This window comes from Nelumbo lutea, chromosome 2, assembly GCF_056320005.1.
Source record: "Nelumbo lutea isolate HS-2025 chromosome 2, American lotus-T2T, whole genome shotgun sequence".
Lineage (NCBI taxonomy): Eukaryota > Viridiplantae > Streptophyta > Magnoliopsida > Proteales > Nelumbonaceae > Nelumbo > Nelumbo lutea.
Window position 1 is genome coordinate 87472711 of NC_142685.1, and position 21440 is coordinate 87494150.

General features: G+C 40.3%; 1 protein-coding gene across 3 annotated transcripts in view; it reads left to right on the forward strand.

Moving 5' to 3' along the window:
• The window catches only part of LOC148871732 (uncharacterized), a 29859-nt gene that overhangs the window by 5323 nt on the left and 3096 nt on the right, over nt 1-21440 (forward strand). The window contains exon 2 of one of the 3 annotated variants that reach the window (XR_016107992.1): nt 320-21367. The exons of the other annotated variants lie outside the window; for them this stretch is intronic. The gene's annotated coding sequence lies outside the window, so the exon portion shown is untranslated. The remainder of the gene's footprint in view (nt 1-319; nt 21368-21440) is intronic. 3 annotated transcript variants of the gene reach the window in all.

The following is a 21440-nucleotide window of genomic DNA, read 5'->3' on the forward strand; positions in this document are numbered from 1 at the left end:
ACCATTGCACACTTAGGTATAGCTTGTCTGGCATCCAAACCCTCTCCTTGGATTATTGACTCTAGAGCCTCTGATAACATGATTGGGACTCCAGGTGTGTTCTCTTCCCTCTCTGAAACTTCCACATCTCAAACTGTTTCCCTTGCCAACGGTTCCTCTTCTCCCATCTGTGGTGTTGGTAATGTTGAAATAACTTATCTTTCTTTATCATCTGTTCTATATGTACCTAAATTTTCATTAAATCTTATGTTTGTTAATAAATTAACTAAGACTCTTAAATGCTCTATTACATTTTTCCCTTTCTTTTTATGTTTTTTAGGATCTCAAGATGGGGAAGAAGATTGGTGGGGGCCATGAGGCTGGTGGATTGTATTACCTTGACGGTGGTGGATCGTTAGTTGCACTTGAGACTTCACTCACTCCTCTACAATGGTATTGTCGACTGGGACATCCATCTCTCAAGGCACTCAAGATACTGGTTTTGTCTTTGAGTCATTTGTTGTCTTTATAGTGTGAGCCGTGTCAATATGGGAAACATTGTCGGGTTCCCTTCAGTCTTAGAGTTGATAGTCGTATGTTGAGTCATTTTGCTTTGGTTCATTCAGGTGTTTGGGGTCTGATTAAAATAGAGTCCTATAATGGTTACAAGTATTGTGTCACTTTTATTGATGATTGTTCAAAGATGGCATGAATTTATTTAATGAAAGAAATGAGTGAATTATTTTCCATTTTTCAAAAAATTCCATGCTGAAATACGTACACAATTTGGTGTTCCAATCAAAGTTCTTCATTTAAATAACGGTCGTGAATACTTTCTTACTTCCTTTCAATAGTATTTAGAACAACATGGCATCTTTCATCAAACTTCATGTGCATCCACTCCTTAGCAAAATGGGGTGGTTGAACGAAAGAACCATCATCTCTTTGAAACTGTTTGGTCTATTCTTCATCATATGAGTGTTCCTAAACGATTTTGGAGTGATGCTGTACTTACTGCTTATTTCCTTATTAATCAGATGCCCTTATTCATTCTTCATGGATGGTTTTCCTTTTCTATTTTGTTACCCACATTGTTTCCCTTTCCATTAACACCTCGCGTCTTTGGCTGTGTGTGCTTTGTTCACAATCCGAGTCCTGGGATAGACAAGCTAGATGCATGCTCTATTAAGTGTGTCTTTCTTGGCTACTCTCGAACCTAAAAAGGGTATAAGTGTTATAATCACATTACTCGGAAGTGCTATGTCTGTCCTGATGTCACATTTTTTGAGTCTGTCCCCTTCTTCTCGGGACTTAAAGTATCGGTATCTCCACCTTTGCTTCCTCTTCCTCTTCTAGTTCGTGATCCCGTTCCGGTTGTTCCAATTGGGGTTGACCCTTCACCTGCTCCAGTGCAGATCCCTACTGAGTGACCACCGATCCGACACGTGTATACTCATTGACAGACATCGGTTTCTCCTCCAACTTCTACATTGTCTGCGGATTCTGTTGTTGCTCTTGTCCTAGAACCTTCAGGACTTGATCTTCCCATTGCTTTACGGAAAGGTAAACGTAGTTGTACCCTCCATCCCATTTCCAATTTTATTTCAGTCTCTCGCCTTTCCACTCCACATTGCCAGTTTGTTTCACTGTTGTCATCTATTTCTATACCTAAGAGTGTCCAAGAGGCTCTTACCTCACCTAGGTGGTGATAGGCAATGGAGGAGGAACTCTCTGCCCTTCAGAATACTCAAACGTGGGAGCTCACTAATCTTCCTCCTAGTAAGCATGTTGTGGGTTGTAAATGGATGTATATTGTTAAATACTTGCTGGATGGTAGTGTGGAGCGTCTGAAGGCCAGACTTGTTCTATGTGGATGATATTCACAGTTGTATGGGGTGGACTATATGGAGATCTTCTCTCAAGTGGCTAAGGTTGGCTTTGTCCGTGTCTTAATTTCCTTGGCAGTTATGTATGATTGGCCCTTGTTTCAACTTGACATTAAAAATGCATTCCTTGATGGTGACCTTATGGAGGAGGTATATATGGAGCAATCACTTAGGTTTGTTGCTTAGGGGGGGGGATGGTAAGGTGTGCATGTTGAAAAAGGCAATTTATGGGTTGAAGCAATTGCTTCGTGCCTGGTTTGGGAAGTTTAGTGAAGTGGTGAAGAATTTTGGAATGAAACAATGTCAGGTTGACCACTCAGTGTTCAGCTATGATTCAGAAGCCAAAAAGATTTTATTAGTAGTCTATGTGGATGATATTGTCATAACTGGCAGTGACAAATTGGGGATTGATAAACCAAAGGTCTTTCTTCAACGTCCCATAACCTATCATCTTTCTTTTTCTTATATTCTTATACTATACAATCATCTAATGGGGTATCCTCTAACTCGTCTTCCACTTCCATTAGTCACAAACCCAAACACAAACCCAAACAGTAGAAGTGAAATGGAACAAGGAAAGCATTAATTTTTAAACTAAACTCAGTTTTTTTGATGATCTAGTTTTCTTGGAAGAAAAAATGTGATAAAGATGGGTCCCGGTAGAAAAGATCTAATAGTCCGACAAATTCACTATTTTGGAATTTGTTCTTTCTTCGATGGGACCAGACCGGACCGTTAAAATCGGAAGAAAAAAAGATTATTCATTCCCTCGCTAGGAGGATTTATTCAATCACATAGTTTGGGATCCTAGAATATGGCGCCCTTGTGGCAATCTATTTGATTGTATCGAAAGGCCCAATGAATTGGGACTTCCCTATTGGGCCTGGTCATTTCGGGGAAAGCGGATCATTTATTATAAAGAGGATGAGCTTCAAGAGAATGATTCGGAGTTCTTGCAGAGTGGAACCATGCAGTACCAGACATGAGATAGATCTTCCAAAGAACAAGGCTTTTTTCGAATAAGTCAATTCATTTGGGACCCTGCAGATCCATTCTTTTTTCTATTCAAAGATCAGCCCTCTATCTCTGTGTTTTCACGTCGAGAATTCTTTGCAGATGAAGAGATGTCAAAGGGGCTTCTTACTTCCCAAATAAATCCTCCTACATCTATATATAAACACTGGTTCATCAAGAATACGCAAGAAAAGCACTTCGAATTGTTGATTCATCGCTAGAGATGGCTTAGAACCAATAGTTCATTATCTAATGGATCTTTCGCTTCAAAAGGGACTCCTCTTTTGATGAATAAATGGAAATATCACCTCGTAAATTTCTGGCAATGTCATTTTTACTTGTGGTCTCAACCCGACATGACTTTCTTCAACCTTGGGACGTTGAAGTATTTCTTGGGTATAGAAGTTGCTAGATCAAAACAAGGTGTAAACTTGTGCCAAAGAAAATATGTTCTTGATCTGCTGGATGAAACAGGACTGTTAGTGCAAAACCGACTGAAACTCCCATGGAGCCAAATGCTAAGTTGAGTAGTGATACAGGGTAAATATTTGATGATCCTGGAAGATACAGACGGTTAGTGGAGTAGCTAAACTATTTGACTATCACGAGACCAGACATCTCCTTTGCAGTCAGTGTGGTGAGCCAATTTATGCAGAACCCTCAGATACCTCACTGGGATGTAGTTCTTAGAATTGTAAGGTACTTGAAGGGAGCTCCAGGCCGTGGGTTATTGTACAAACCAGGAGGAAGACTTGAGGTAATTGGGTATATAGATGCAGATTGGGCAGGCTCTGTATCTGATAGAAGATCTAGTACAGGTTAATGCACATTTCTTGGAGGAAATCTTGTGACATGGAAGAGTAAGAAGCAGACGGTTGTGGCAAGGAGCAGTGTTGAAGCCAAATACAAAGCCATGGCACACACTACATGTGAATCAGTATGGCTGCAGAATCTCCTACAAGAAATCGAGTTCTCCATGGATAGACCTATGAAATTGTACTGTGACAATCAAGCTGCACTCCACATCTCATCTAACCCTGTTTTTCATGAGAGAACAAAGCACATAGAGATTGATTGCCACTTTGTGAGGGAGAAGGTCCTTACTGGAGAGATAAGCACAAAACATGTGGGCTCAGGTGATCAATTGGCAGATTTGTTTACAAAAGGCTTAAGCTCAGGGAGAAGGAACTATATATGTAACAAGCTGGGATTATATGACATATATTCTCCAGCTTGAGGGGGAGTGTTAGAGCTAGCCAAATAAGGGTAGATTAGTCATTTTATTTCTGTTAAGTTATGTGCTTATGTGGCAGTTTTAATAGAGACTTCCTGTCCCATACTTAAGTGGGAGCAGTTTAGTCTTTGTACAACTAATTAGAGGCTAATTCATATTATGGTTGACTGATAGGGTTTAGCTATCAGATTCGAATGTTCCTTTTCTTACTTCTTCTTCTTCTTCTTCTTCTTCTTCTGGTTCAAACTACTGAAGCCACTAAGCAAACAATTAGTATTTTCATTGATAAATTTCCTTATAAAAAAGTAGAGTTCCATTTAAAAGTCTATGCTTGTGTGCAAGATGGGGGGTGGACTTGCAAAGTAAGAAAAAGAAAACAAAAACAATCTAGGAATTAGCACCTAGGCTTCTCTAGCAATTAACACACAGAGGAAATATTAGGAACCAGCACCTAATAGCATCTTGAAGGAATCAATGTCAACAAAATTAGATTCGTTTCAACTTTCAACATTAGAAGCAAAAAATTGACCTTTTTTTTTCTAATATTTAAAAGAGAAGACCTTACATGTATTTATAGGTAAAGAGTAGAAGATTGGTAATGCAGGAGCCAAGTCACCAAATGTGGAACTTCTCTGAATATTATGTATTTTATATTTTAGACAGTAGGGACATTTTTGGTCATTTCATAGATCTTATGTGGGGTCTGGCCTACTAGTTTGATTTTTTAATGTAGTTTAGTTGTGTTTAAAATGTTAAAGACATCAGGTTAGGATTGTTAGTATGGTGAGCAATTCTCATAAACTCTGGAATGATTTTGAGTGTGATATAAAGGGGTTGATCAGGTCTAAACTGGCTGACTCGATGATGAAACAAATAAAAGATTTGGGCCAAGAAAGGAATCTTAACATAGGGAGTTGTGTGAGCCATTCAAGGGTCAAGTAACCTGAGTGTCAAGAGTGGATGTGGACCAAGTGAAGGAGAAAGATTATAAGGGGCGAGAGGGTGGTCAATAGAGAGATGGGTGGTGGGCCCACCATATGAGAAAGCTTAGCTAAAATTTTAAGAATCCCAACTGGACCAAAAGGTTGCAAATAATAAGGGGTTTATTTAGAAAGTTGAACTTGGGGCCAGTTACAAAAGGAAGAAGGAAAAGTAGTAAGGAAACTTTGGTTTTGAAGAATCAAGTCGATGAATGGGTGTGGCTAACGGTGAGATACGAAGTAGGAAAGAGATCATCACGATTAAAGAAGATGACGATCTGCAAAAAGAAAAGAGGAAGCAAGCTATGGTTTAACAACAAACAAGAGTTTCATTAAAGGTGGTTGAGGAGATGGAATCGCAAGAGGTTGACCTAGGTCATGGTTTGGAGGTTCTAAATCCGAGCCAAAATTCTTTCTTGATAGCAGCATAGAGCTAGGAGCCTACCAAAGCTATTGAAGGTGGTAGGTAGAAGGATGAAGTGATCGAAGAAAGGATGGAAGTGAATATCGGAGAGGCAGATCCTCTAGCGACGATAAGTGAAAAGAAAAATGAGGAAGTTGGATCAAGAGTTTTAGAAATCATAGCTTGTCTAAATTCTAAGGCAAGGTCAATTCCCCTTTTTGAATCAATTCCTTGGGAAGAAGGCAGCGGGGCTAAGGGAGGAGAAGGAAATAGGGGCGAAGAAGAAAGAAAAGAAGGAAAAGAAAAAATTTCAAGGTGTGGAAGATAGTGATGGTCAACAGAGCAAAATTTACTTAAGAAAAAAGAACACTACCTATCAAGAAGACAAGAAAAAAGAGGTGGATGTGGGAGACAAGAAAAATGAGTCGGAAAGCTTAGGAATGGATTTAAAAGAGGGGGATGAGGTGGAGGCGTACAATGAGGAAGGGTGGAGATTGAAGCTGGTGGAGAGATAGGTGGAAGTGGGTAAATCACTTGGCCTATTCTTTTTGGGAGGGGAGAGGGTGGTTAGGAAAGCAATAGAGGATTTTGAAAGTAGGAGAGAAGAAATGAATAAGAAAAATACAGTTTGGGAGGGAGGAGAGGAGTGGGATGAAGAAGAGATGGAAAATGATTGGGTAGAAGAAGAGTGAAGAGGGTAGTGGAAGAATCCTTGAAGGAAATTTTAGGGGGATAGTCAAAAGGAGCCTGAATTCTTGGAGTGCTACGGGGTTTTGGAAGTGGTAAGGATCCAAAAGTCTTTGGTTGTGTCTGTTTCATTCATGTTATGGATCCAAGAATAACCAAGTTGGATCCGAGGGTGATTTAGGGGGTCTTTTCGGGTTATTCACTCACACAAAAAGCACACAAGTGCTTTTTTCCACATACAGGAAGGAAATTTGTCACCAAAGGTGTTACCTTTTGTAAGTCATAGTCTTTCTTTGAACCTTTCCGGAATCCTTTTTAGGGGTAGAATTGTGGGTGGAAGAGAATTCCTTTGAAGTTAATCTGTTTGTCTTTGCTCCTACTCTTCCATCCTCTTCTCCTGCCCCTTAGTGTTTTGAAACTGATGGTCCTTGCCCTACCACTCCTGTTACTGTTGCACATGATGAGATAGCTCCTGCTATACAAGATGATGATGTTGCTGCTACTATAGAAGTTGACAATACTATTGAAAGGGAGATGAATGTGTATTTGAGGAGAAGAAAGAGAGGCCTCCTCCCTTTTTTATAAGCCTTAAGGAGCACCACTCCTAATTGAATTAGGAGATTCCTAATCCAAATCTTTATACTATAGAAGTTGACAATACTATTGAAAGGGAGATGAATGTGTATTTGAGGAGAAGAAAGAGAGGCCTCCTCCCTTTTTTATAAGCCTTAAGGAGCACCACTTCTAATTGAATTAGGAGATTCCTAATCCAAATCTTTATTTGAATTTGAACTCTCTAAGTTGATAAGACTTATCTTCTAAACCTAATGGGTGCTCCATACCCTTGTCCAAACCCATATTCTCCCAAGTTAAGCAGTCATGTGACACGCTGATTAATCCAATTAATCATGGGCTTTAGGCCCATTTAGAAAGTGGCTCACGTCCCTAGGTAGTTGCTGGCCCATTTAGGTTCAATTTGTATGGCGTGGGACCCCAACAATGACCTTACATAATCCCACATGGGTTCATCCCAGCCCTTGTGAAAAGGCCTAGCCGAATTCACTGTCAAGTATAGTGAACCCCTGAGTCCATCAGTATGGGCTCTTAATGGGCCCAACATTTACAGTAAATGATCATTGAGTCCAACCATCCTATGAAGGCCCAAGGACAATGGACTTAAGTAAGATATAGCACATCAGGTAAACATCCCTTAATGGTCTCTTACACTTAACCTCTCAGCCCATAATGATCAAACACTACCCAACAGGGAAGGACCTCTCCCCTGGCGGCAAGGTGCAGTGTTGCACTCTCTGCTCCGATGGGTCTCGGGAATTAAAACCTTTTGCAAATATTTTTCTTAAAAACATAATATATATTATCATATAAATATATTTTGCAAAACAAATCTCAAACATGGTTGGAGTCAACTTTCGGCAGTTCTGGTTTCCATCAGAGAGAGTGCAGTCCCGATCATTCACTTTGTTCGACAAACGGGCTGATCCTGTCACTATGATCACCCACTCGAGTGAATTCTCAGATTGCCCCAATATACCCAGGTTTTGACTCCCAAAGGATCTAACTGATCGGCATATCAAAGACAGCCTGACCCGACATTCAGTGCAGTACCATAATCGAGTCTAGGGGTTATGTGTAACTTTCCAGTTTTGCTCATCAGTCTCCAAGGTCCAGGGCATAACTGGAAATCGGTCCAGGTTCAGTGTTTCAAACATTCACACTACATGTGCTTCGGGTCCAACCCTGGCAGCTGAGACAGGCTGCCCCAACCTTCTTGGCAGCACATTAGTGTCAGCATTGGCAAGATAAATTCCCAAAGTCTATCCAACGACTTAGAACATTCTAAATTAACACGAGTCTCGTAAGCGTCCAATTTAAGGGGTAATTACACAGAAACACTCCAATTATAATATGAAACAATTATGTACTTTTTACTCATTTACAATAAATGTATTAGTACATCAATTTGATTGGAGCTAAGGTTATATACTTTCTAACAACTCCTACTTGCACTTAGGTCCAATCTGGTACAAGACTCAGTGCCATAATGTCCACGTGTTTCTCAAACACTTTCTGTGTTAGTGGCTTAGTACATGATACTTCCTCTTGATGTGCTTTGACTTTGAGTGGGATCTTGGCTTCTTAGCCTGAGCAATGGCTCAAGTGTTGTCTTACAACAGTGGAATGGGTGATGTACTGGATGGAACAACTCCTAGTTCGTGAATGAACTTCTTCATCCACATTGCTTCCTTGGCATATTCATTTGCGGCAATGTACTCGGACTCGGCCATGGAATCTTATGTGGACCCTTGTTTGCTGCTTTTCCAGCTAACTGCATAAGACCCCATCGTAAAGATGTGATAGATGTAGACTTTTTATCATCTGGGTCTAACTGGAAGTGGCATCAGTATACCCGACCATCTGTAGTGAAGACAAGACAATACTCTTTAGTCCTTCGAAGGTATTTGAGTATGTTTTTCACGGTAGTCCAATGATCATGTCTTAGGTTTGACTGGTATCTACTTACCACACTCACTGCCTGAGCAATGTTTGGCCGAGTGCACATGGCATACATGATGCTCCCTACGATTGAGGCATAGGGAATCTCTTTCATGCCCTCAATCTCCTTAGGAGACTTGGGAGATATACCCTTGGAGAGAGTGACTCCGTGTCTGAAAGGGACAAGTCCCTTCTTAGAGTTCTCCATGTTGTGTCTGTTGACAATCTTGTCAATGTAAGTGGATTGGGATAATCCTATTATTCTTTTTGTTCTATCTCTATAGAGTCGAAGTCCCAAGATGTAGAAGGCTTTTCAAAGATCTTTCATGGAGAATTGCTACAAAAGCCATACCTTCACCGTAGTCAACATTCTTACATCATTCCCAACGAGCAGAATGTCATCTACATACAAAACCAGAAACGTAACCTTGTCTCCCATTGATTTCCTATAAACACAAGGTTCATTCGGATTTTGCTCAAAGTCAAACGGTTTGACCATAGAGTCAAATCGGATGTTCCAACTTCTAGGAGCTTGATTTAATCCATAGATGGATCTATTCAGTTTGCACACCATGTGTTCCTGACCAAATGCAATAAAGCCTTGCGGCTGCCGCATATAGATATCCTTTGTAAGATTTTCATTTAGGAATGTGGTTTTGACAATCATATGCCAGATCTCATAACCGTAGTGTACTATTATGACTAACAGAATCCTAATGGATTTAAGCATGGCCACAGGCGAAAAGATTTCCTCATAATCGACTCCTTTCTAAGTGTACCCTTTCGCTACAAGACGAGCTTTATGTTAGACAGTGTATGCCCTTAGTTCCAATTAGAATGATGTACATTATGACATTTAAAGTAAATGAATAAAGTACATATTTGATTCATGTTATTATGGTGTGTTTCTGTGTAATACCCTTAAACTGGACACATATGAGATTTGTGTTAGTTTAGAATCTTCACAGCTGTTGGATAGATCTAGGGAGATTTGTCCTGCCAAGGCTGACACTGATGTGTCGCCAAGTTGGTTGGGGTGGCTTGTCTCAACTGCCAGGGTGAGACCTGAGGTACATGCAGTGTGGGTTTTCTTGAAACCTTGAATCGGACCAGAATTCCAGTATTGCCTTGGACCTTGGAGATAGATGGGCAAAATTGGAATATTACACTTGACCCCTTGACTCGATTATGATACTACGCTAAGTGTCAGATTGGGCTGTTTTTGATATGCCAATAAATGAAATCCTTAGTGGGGGTCAAAACCTGGGTATGTTGGGACAGTCCGAGAATTCATCTGAGTGGGTGATAATAGTGATAGGATCAGCCCCTTTGTCGGACATAGTGAACGATCGGGGATGCACTCTCCCTGATGAAAACTTAAACTGTCGACAGTTGATTTCAACCATTGAAATTTGTTTTGCAAAGTATATTTATATAGAGATATACATATATATATATATATATTATGGTTTCAAAATGTTTGCAAAATGTTTTAATTCCCGGGATCCATGTGAGTAGAGAGTGCAACACTTTACCTTGCAGTCGAGGGAGAGGTCTTCTCTTGTCCGGCAGTGTTAGATCATTATGGGCTGAGAGGTTAAGTATAAGACCATTGAGGGTAATACCTGATGGGCTAATCTTGCATCTGTCCACAATCCTTGGGTTTTTATAAGGTGGCTTGATCTAAGGACCATTTAGTGTAAATGTTGGGCCCATTAAGAGCCAATGGTGATGGACTTAGGGGTTCACTGTCTCCTACTGTGAATTCGGCCAGGCCTTGTAACAGAGGCTGGGCTGAACCCATGTGGATGATGTGTAGATTAATGTTTGGGTCCTATGCCAAGGATATCCAACTGGGCAACAGTTTGGAGGGTAAGTGAGCAGATGGACTTAATGGGCCTAATGCCCAATTCAAACTGGCTTAATGAGATTAATTAAAAGAGGGCGGTTCTGGGATTTAGATTAGCAGATTGGATAAGGGATTGTCCCTATCCACTCAAAGAGTCCAAATCCAAATAAAGATTTGGATTAGGAAACTCCTAATTAGATTAGGAGGGCTGATCTTTATCTGTAGATAAGATAAGGGATTATCCTTATCTCTTAAGGAGAGTCCAGATCCAAATCTTAATGGGATTAGGATAACTTCTCTTTAAGGTTATAAATAAGAGAGCAGGGCGAATCCTTAGTACACAACAGAAATCATTTGACTGACTGCTGAATTCTAGAGAGAGACAACACGGTTTGATTGCACTGTCTTCTTCTCTCCTACTCTTGCCACCATACCAGTTCGATCTCCACCTGTGGGAGCAATCAGGAAAGGTTCTTGATTTTACCTTTTGGCAAAAAATGTAATCTAAAGTTGTGCTCACTAGCCCTCCATCAGATTCTTGCTGAAGAATTCGGTTCTCGTTGAAGAGCCGTCCTGTTGATTCTGCTTCATCCTGCACCGTGTCATCTTTGGATTTTTCTTTGGGGGTGAACACCTTCATTGGAGGTTATTATTACTTCGTATCGGGTATATCCCTTCACTCCTTTTTGGTTTCAGATTTGGTCTGGTTTGGTTTCAAGATTGACCATTGAAAATGGAGTTCTCTAAAATAGGGAATGTGATTCTCACATGGGAGAGAAATTTTTGAAATTTCGCCCAACCTTCCTGTAGGGTTCGGCCATCTATGATGGACCTCTCATCCCTTCACTTTATAGGTCTCAATCTTTCCATCATAGCCCTTCTTCCTCTTGTAGATCAATTTGCAACCAATTGCTTTCACCTCAGGGGGTGGGTCTCTGAGAGTCCAGATTTCGTTGGTTTTCATTGAGTCCATCTCGAATTTCATGGCATCTATCCACTTCAAGGAATCTATGTCCAACATAGTTTTCGCATAAATCATGGGATCTTCCTCATTGATTGTGGCTTCCATCATGTAGCTTTCTTGATTATAGTCGTAATGAACTAGAGGCCTAGACACCCGGGTAGATCTTCTAAGTTGGGTATTATCTGGAATCTGTGGGACATCTCCCACTACTCTTGATCTCTCCTCATCAAGAACAATTTCCTGACGATGATCGTTCAAGATATAATCCTTCTCCAAGAAGTAGGCATTTCGACTACAAAACACTTTTTGTTCTCTTGGGTCATAGAATAGGTCCCTATAGAGCTCTTGGGGTAGCCTATAAATAGGCAACGACTGGTCTTGGATTCTAATTTGTCTGCACTTGTTCTTTTAACATGTGCTGGACAACCCCAAATCTTCAAGTGTCCTACACTTGGTTTCTCACTAGTCCATAGCTCATAGGGAGTCTTAGGAACGGATTTGGTTGGAACCCGATTCAACACGTATATAGCAGTCTCCAATGCGTGTCCCCAAAAGGATATAGGTAGATCTGAAAGGATGAGAAGTGATCGGATCATATCTAATAGAGTCTGGTTTCTCCTCTCTGAGACACCGTTTAATTGTGGTGTAACAGGAGACAACTGTGATATAATCCCATTGTCCCTAATGTAGTCCCTGAATTCATTGGAGAGATATTCACCTCATTGATTTGATCGAAGGGTTTTGATGTGTCTCCCCAACTGTTTCTCGACATCTTGTCTAAACTCCTTGAACTTTTCAAAGGATTCATACTTATGTCTCATTAAGTACATGTAACCATACCGAGAATAATCATTGGTGAAAGTTATGAAATAACAATGCTGGTTGCGTGTTCTAACATTCATGGGACCACATACATCAGTATGTATCAGGTCAAGTGTGCCTGTAGATCTTTCAGGCTTACTTGTAAATAGTCGTTTTGTCATCTTACCCTAAAAGCAAGGCTCATAAGTTGGCAGATCTTCTACAGTTAGAAAATCCAAAGGACCATCCTTCACCAATCTTGTGATACGATCTATGTTAATATGACCAACTCGGTAATGCCACAGGCACGTGGGATTAACTGTATCACATGTTCTCTTTTTGGGGATAATTTTCGACGTTGTTTCGGTTATATTCATTTCTAGAGAAGGACGGAGGACATAGAGACCATTCTCAAGTTCTCCATAAGCAAGGAATTTATTATTCAATTTAATAGTGATCTTATCACTGAATAAAGCAAAATATCCATCCTTACATAATTTGGAAACCGAAATCAAAATTTTCTAAGTAACGGTACATAAAGACAATTTTCAAGTGTTATAATTCCTTATCTGAAAAATAAATCTACTATTCCTATAGCAATAGCTGCAACTGTTGCAGAAGTCCCCAAGTAAAGCACCACCTCATCGTCATTCAACCTTCTGCTTTGCTTGAACCCCTACAATGTGTTACATGCATGAGTGGAAGCCCAAAGTCCATACACCAGGATGCAAAAGTGACCAATATATTGGTCTCTATGACAAGAGATTCGAAATTACATTCTTTGTTCTTGCGGGATTCCAGATACTGAGGACAATTCCTCTTCCAGTGTCTGGTCTGTTTGCAGAAGTCACATTCATTTGATGATTTGTTTTTCTATTGCCTTTTCGGCTTGCTTGCTTTCTTCAGAGGCCTCTTCATTCCCTTCCTCTTTCTTTTTCTAGATTTGCCACCTTCAACAAGCATGGCTACTGGCTTATCCTTCTTAATTAGTTCTTTAGCCCTCTGCAACATATTGCTAAGTTCCTGAAGGCTAACATTTAGCTTGTTCATTGACGGGTTTGTCGAAGCCCTCAAAATTAGTACTAGTCCCACAATAAAATATTTGTAGTAAAAGTGGTACTAGGTCGAATCCCACAGGGAGCAAATCAGTAATCTCTTAGCTGAATGGATAAAGTAATTGTGTGGGAAAATTTAATAACTAAAATTAAAAGAATAACAAACTAAGCAAACAAGAGAAAATCAGTCTTACCGAATTTTGGTTCAAGGGTTCGGGTTGAATCGATTGGCCATCGATCCTAGGTACATTTCAGCATTCTTGCAATTCAAACATTTAACCTTAGATTTATTAGGATAGCCATAATAAACCTTGTGTTTTCCTAATTCAATTGACCAAACCTAGCATTCGATCAACACTTATCACCACTCAACTGGGTACGATAGCGTTTCATGTTAAACAATGATAGCATTAAGATTTGTGAAAACAGTTAAACCAAAATAACAATAATTGAGATAGCTGCAATTATTGAATTTTGTTCCATCGATTCCTTTAGGTTGAACCATGATAAAGCATTGGTCAAAGGTTGTCACGAACAATTGACCAAAAAGATATCAACCTAATTGCTACTTGTACCATTATTCGTGACAATTACGAATCACCGAAATCATGGATAGCAATAGGAAAATCAACATTAATTCAGTTTGTCAAACTTATTAACATCAACATCCAATAAAAATATGCACAAGAATCAATGAATACTTGAATTAGAAATCAAGAAAATAAAGCAACTATAGAACTTCACAATGACACAATCGAACCTCCCCCCTTGAACCAGAAAAAGAAGTTTAGCTACTCATGATCTGCGCAATCTCCATGCCTTTCTTCTCCATAGCCGAACTGCTTCCTTGATCTTCTTGGCCTCTTGATGATCTCTTGGATCTTGGAATGAGTGATGCTAGAGTTGGTTCGCCCCCCTCTTTATATAGCCAAAGGAGAGGGCTGCTTTCCAACTCCTTCTAGGAGATCATCTTATCTTTAGGGAGTCTTGATCTTCTTTGAACTAATCCTATCTTATCTCTAATCTAATCCCCAACCTTCTTATCCTTATAGGATTACATTCAAAGTTTATATCTAATAGGACTCTTTCCCCTTTTGGGAGATTACATTCGAATCAGGACTCTAGACTCTTGCATCCGAGTTGGGTTTCTCTACTACTTGGGCTGCTTCCAGGTTCTTCTGCGAGTTGGGCTTCAGCTGTTAAATGGGCCTCGCTTTGAACTTGCTCCGACTTCGGGCCCGGTTTCGTACTCGATGTGGACCGAATCAGTCAAAACCCAAAACACAAAAGTTGTGGGCCTTTCTTTCTTCTTTCTAATGCTTCTTGAATTGCCCAATTCGGAGTCCGGAATTGTGAGTTAGGCCCAGATCACTGACTATCGCCGAAACTGTGCAAAATCACCCGAATTGGCCTATTTCCTTCCAATTGCCTTCTTTATTGCCCTGAATCGAAATATAAGAGTAATGAGTGCATTTAAGTGCTAAAGTAGTGTAAAAGGATGAAAATTAGGGGACAAAAATAGGGTTCTTTTCAGTCTCATCATTCATGTTATAGTTTATGACAAATTGATTGAAGGAGGGAGGCAGAGAGTTTAGGACGACATCAGTCTTTGTATCATCGTCGAGTTGGGATCCAAGTGCCTCCAGTTCGTTTATGTACCCCATCATCCGCATGACGTGGTCATGAATCGGTTGGCTCTCAGTCATCATCGTTGTCATCAACAGCTTGAGGACCTTTTGTTTGGCAGAACAATTCTGCTCTTCATACAAAGTCTTTAGACTATCCGGAATATCTTTACAGATTTCGATCTTATTGAATTGTTTCTGGATTGAGTTGTCTAAAGATGCTACAACGTAACACCGAGCAAGCGAGTTCTTCTCCCATTCCTGATATTCCCTCCTATGTGCTTCAGAAGCCTTGTCACTTGGACGTTCCAAAGCTGGGTTCTTGGCAACCTTGTTCAATTTCTCGGACGTGAGGACCATATTAAAGTTATGGTACTAGCCAACATAATTAGGTCCCTTTAGTTTGTTGTTGTCCAACAATTTGGCGAATTGTCCATGTGCCATTTCTGATAAAATGTTTAATGGACAGCCTCAGTAATGGGCGATTAATTCAGTGTTTAATGGACAACAACAGTAATGGGCGATTAACTCAGTCTTCCTATCAGTGTTCTTATCTTATCTGTTAGCTAGATACAGTGTCCCTATCCTATCTTATCTGTTTCTATCTTATCTGTTCAATGTTCTTATCTTATTTATTTCTATCTTAGCTAAATTCAGTGTTCCTATTAATTAGGCAGTAGTATAGATAAAGGTTATTAGGAAGTCTTCCTAAAAGTAGGACTCTTATCTTCTTGTAATCTACTATTTAAAGGAGCAGATGATATTCAATGAAACCATCGATATTTCAGTCAAGATATTTCTTATCTTATTTGTTAGTTAGATACAGTGTCCCTATCCTATCTTATCTGTTTCTTTCTTATCTGTTAAGTGTTCTTATCTTATTTGCTTCTATCTTAGCTAAATTTAGCATTCCTATTAATTAGGCAGTAGTATAGATAAAGGTTATTAGGAAGTCTTCCTAAAAGTAGGACTCTTATCTTCTTGTAATCTTCTATTTAAAGGAGCAGATGATATTCAATGAAACCACCGATATTTCAATCAAGAAAGAGCGGAGGAGAGTTGGTGGTCTCTTTAACAAATCACCATTAAGGCGCTAAAGATAGGTTCCTCGAGAAAAGGGAGAAACAAGGGAAAACAAGAAGTTTTCCCTGTTAGCCGACCCATGACGAGATCCCATTCGCGGGCCCATAACAATTTGGTATCAGAGCAAGGCGTCATGGGTGACTTTGAGCAATTGAAGACTAGGGTTCATGATCTGGAGCACAAACTTGTGGAAAACAGCAAGGAGGTGCGCGAGATCAAGGACGACTTCCGAGAATTGAGGCGCTTGATGGAGTTATATCTTTCCAGCAAGGACAAGAGTTCAGAAGGGGCTGCAACCATAGATGGCCACCGACCAGACATGGCAGAATCGTCCGACAAACAGTAGGTCGTTGCCTAGGGAACCGCGACCTTTCCCAAATACAGCAGGCTGGAATTCCCTTCCTATAATGGAGCCGGAGATCCTTTGGGATGGCTGTACAGATGTGAGCAGTTCTTTTGCAACCAACGGACAGAGAACAGGGACAAGGTAGGCTTAGCCGCATTCCACATGACAGAGGGGGTGCAACTTTGGTTTTATAAATTGGAGCAGGAGGAACCTGGGCTCAGTTGGATCCAATTCAAATCCTACTGCCTCCTCAGATTTGGGCCCCCATTAACAAGCAATCCATTAGGCGAACTAATCAACCTCAAACAGACTGGAACTGTGGCTGAGTATCAACGTCAGTTTCAGACCCTCCTTGCAAGAGCATCTTCGGTATGTCCAGAACAACAGGTTGACATGTTCACTGCGGGGTTAGCGGAGACTTTGAGGGTGGATGTTGAGATGCAAAATCCCCCCAATCTGGTTATTGCTATGAATTTGGCTCGCGCCTTCGAACGCAAATTGCAACTCAATCGCAGGAGTATCAGTATAGGGCGGCCTCAATCAACATGGGCAGCCCCAAAGCCACTTGGAATGGCTCCATCTTCAGTAGCCAGCCAAGAACAGAAACCACAGACGAGCAACAATTCCAGATTGACATCCAGTGTGGGAAGCAACATTGTTGCACCCCCTATTAAGCACTTGTCCAGGGCTGAGATGGCGGAACGCAGGGCGAGGGGACAGTGTTTTAATTGTGATGAACTTTACTCAGCAAGGTAGAAGTGCAAGAGACTTTTCTGCCTTTTGGTGGAACAAGAGGAAGATGAGGATGAATCCTCTTCATTGGAACCCGATCCCGGAGGGCAAAATCATTCCACCTATCCTGGATTCCTTTGACTGTGTTTCAAGACACCTATCCTGAATTCGAGCTTGAGGACAAGCTCTTAGTCCAGGAGGGGAGTAATGTTGTGGATGCTTTTACAGCCGCAAACAACAACAGTAATGGACAACAGCAGTAATGGGCGATTAATTCAGTGTTTAATGGATAACAACAATAATGGGCGATTAACTCAGTGTTCCTATCTTATCTCTTAGCCAAATTCAGTGTTATCTTATCTCTTAGCTAGATTTAGTGTTCTTATCTTATCTGTTAGCTAGATACAGTGTCCCTATTCCTATCTTATTTGTTTCTATCTTATCTGTTCAGTGTTCTTATCTTATCTGTTTCTATCTTAGCTAAATTAAAAGTGTTCTTATTAATTAGGCAGTAGTATAGATAAAGGTTATTAGCAAGTCTTCCTAAAAGTAGGACTCTTATCTTCTTGTAATCTCCTATTTAAAGGAGCAGATGATATTCAATGAAACCATCGATATTTCAATCAAGAAAGAGCAGAGGAGAGTTGGTGATCTCTTTAACAAATCACCATTAAGGTGCTAAAGATAGGTTCCTCGAGAAAAGGGAGAAACAAGGGAAAACAAGAAGTTTTCCCCATTAACCGACTCGTGATGAGATCCTATTCGCGGGCCCATAACATAAAAGGCAATTGTTATTAGTCCACGACTTAAAATTGTTTCATGTTATCTCACATAGAACAGTCTTTTATCTATTTTCCATCTTCATTTATTCATCTTCGAGATTTCCCTCCTATCTCAATGACGAAGACACTGCACATGTCCCTGGAAATGTGGGAAATCACATAGGTGCATGGAGCCAACTGTTTCAGTTGCAAAACCCCACCACTTTCTGTGAAGGATCAAGTATCCATTTATCCAATGAGCTTTCCCTTTGGCCTCCATCAGACAAGGTTCATTGCCATTTTAGGTTAAAACTTTCTATTTGGTAAGTGCTAACCCGTTATATCGTGGACCCCAAGGTACCATGAAAGTCTTCCATTTTAGGATAGGCCTCTCCCACCTCGGTCTATGACGTCCCTATCATCTTATGATGCAATCCCACCGACTGGACCAACAAAATGGATAGCCCAATTTTATGGTGCATCTCCACCCACCGATTCAGCCCGTTTTCATGCTAATGACAGAAGGCCTTTAGAGAATTCATCATATGATATTCTCTATCTCTTTGCACTTATATTAATCCGAAGGGAACGAAAAACAGTCCCTAGGTCTGATTTAGGTCATACCAAAGTGGCTCCCACTGACTTTCATAAAGTCAGATTCGAATGGGCCCAAAACGGGCTAGGGTTCCATGGGGTTCCTCTTGGGAAGGAAGCTGATTAGGGGGCCCATTGAAAAGGGAGATCATGCAATGATCTAAGGGCATCATGGCAATGATGTGCATTCAGCCATGATGTTCGCAGAGAGCCACACACGTCTAAACATGGGCCAAGCACTTATGGCCCATGAACGAATCACATTCAACACATCACAAGCACAAGCACAACCACAAATTGATCCAATTAATCAAACTTTCTTAATGTGCATTCAACCATTAATTTTTTCTTGATCAATAACACAATTCATTATCCTAATGGGTGCTCCATACCCTTATCCAAACCCATATTCGCCCAAGTCACATGATTGCTTAAGTTGTCATGTGAAATCCCGATTTATCCAATTAATCATGGGCTTTAGGCCCATTTAGCAAGTGGCTCATGTCCCTAGGTAGTTGCTGGTTCATTTAGGTTTAATTTGTATAGCGTGCCCCAACAATGACCTTACATAAGCCTACATGGGTTCGACCCAACCCTTGTGAAAAGGCCTGGCCGAATTCATTGTCAAGTACATTGAACCCCCGAGTCCATCAGTATGGGCTCTTAATGGGCCCAACATTTATAGTAAATGATCATTGAGTCTAGCCATCCTATGAAAGCCCAAGGACAATGGACTTGAGTAAGATATAGCCCATCACGTAAACATCCCTTAATGGTTTCTTATACTTAACCTCTTAACCCATAATGATCAAACATTGCTCGACAGGGAAGGACCTCTCCCCTGGCTGCAAGGTGCAGTGTTGCACTCTCTGCTCGGATGGGTCCCAAGAATTAAAACCTTTTGCAAACCTTTTTCTTAAAAACATAATATATATTATCATATAAATATATTTTGCAAAACAAATCTCAAACACGGTTGAAATCGATTGTCGGCAGTTCTGGTTTCCATCAGAGAGAGTGCAGTCCTGATCATTCACTTTGTCCAACAAAGGGGCTGATCCTGTCACTATGATCACCCACTCGAGTGAATTCTCATACTGCCCCAACATACTCAGGTTTTGACCCCCAAAGGATCTCACTAATTGGCATATTAAAGACAGCCCGATCCAATACCCAGTGCAGTACCATATTCGAGTTTAGGGGTTATGTGTAACTTTCCAGTTCTGCTCACTAGTCTCCAAGGTCTAGGGCATAATTGGAAATTGGTCCAGGTTCAGTGTTTCAAACAAACACACACTACATGTGCTTCGGGTCCAATCCTAGTTGAGACAGGCTGCCCCAACCTTTTTGGCAGCACCTTAGTGTCATCCTTGGCAAGATAAACTCCCCAAGTCTATCCAACGACTGAGAACATTCTAAACTAACACGAGTCTCATAAGTGTTCAGTTTAAGGGGTAATTACACAGAAACACATCAATCATAACATGAAACAATTATGTACTTTTACTCATTTACAATAAATGTATCAGTATATCAATTTGATTGGAGTTAAGGGCTGTGTAGCAATTTAGCTAGATGAGAATGCAAGAAATCAATCAAGGGCAGTTTTCCATAGAGTTTGCATAAGTGATGATTCAAATGGTCCATTCATTCTTGAAATTTCCGTCATGGTAGGAGGAAAGCACCAAATCTAGAATATGCTATATGAAAATATTTACAACTTGTGTGCAGTATGTGGTAGATGGACTCTTGTAAAATGCTGAGGAGAATGGATGGACTGTTGTAAAAATAAAGCTCAAGAAAATAATAAGTAAACCAATAATCTTCAATAAGAAAAATGACTGGACTCAAAGTGAGGTCTGTTAGAGGTTTCAGAGCAAACTTGAACTGGGACATTGGGTAGTGGCTGTTTTAACTGCCATAGGTAGGTAGGGATGGGGGGAGGGTGCCAAATGGCTAGTATTTGCTCAGCATTTTTAAACTGTCTAGGATTCATGTGACATCCCTGTCAGTTTACTTCTTCAATTGGATCCTTTGTAAGTGTATTGAAGATTTTGATAGAAGAAAAATAGTGCTGTAGTTTGCTGGTTTTTTGCTCAGCATGGGAGGGAGATTTCGAACTTGATACTAGGTTCTCTAGAATTTGCTTGACATATTTTCCACCTAGTTTCTTCTTAAACCACTTCAATTGGGTTGTTTGCAAGTGTGTTCGAAATATCGATGGAATAAATAGAGCTTTAATTTGCAAGCATTTTAATCTTGAGTTCATCCCGTCTAGAAACAATTAGGCTGAGGTGCTAATGCAGTGAAGCTTGAGGAAAATGTTCTGTTGCGTTCATTATTATTTCTTTTTTATATTGTTGGATAAAGATGGGTTATGAACCAAGGAGGCAGTATCAAGTATCAATACTAGCAGAGTTTTAACAAGCTAGCTCTTCTTGATCTCCATGAAATTAATGGAGACATGTTATGATGCTTGCAACTTTTTTTATCATATTTCTGGGTTTTGTTTTCATTGATTATTTAAACACTATTGTCCACTTAAAGTATGGAGTACCATAGCTAGTCCAACCCAGAAGGCTTGGCTCACCTGGTGGTGATTGGTATTTTTGTGATTTTAAATATAAAACATGAAAGAGGGTGAACTGAACAGGTCCAGAGGCCTGGCCTGGTCTCCTAGATGGTGTTGTCTCTTATTTATTAGTTGAACAGGTTTAATCTTCATGCATGTGGGATGGAAGTTTGTGTTCATGAAGGTCACGGAAGTTTCCTTTGTGTGGCCTATTGTTAAGTGCTCATGAAGTGCTCTATTTGCATAACCTATTATGCTTTGACTTGGAGATTCTGGAGTGTTCAATTGGTAAGATATCTCTTGGATGTGTTGTTTTGTGAAGACAATTCTCTGCAAAAAAGTCATTACCTTTGATTAGTTG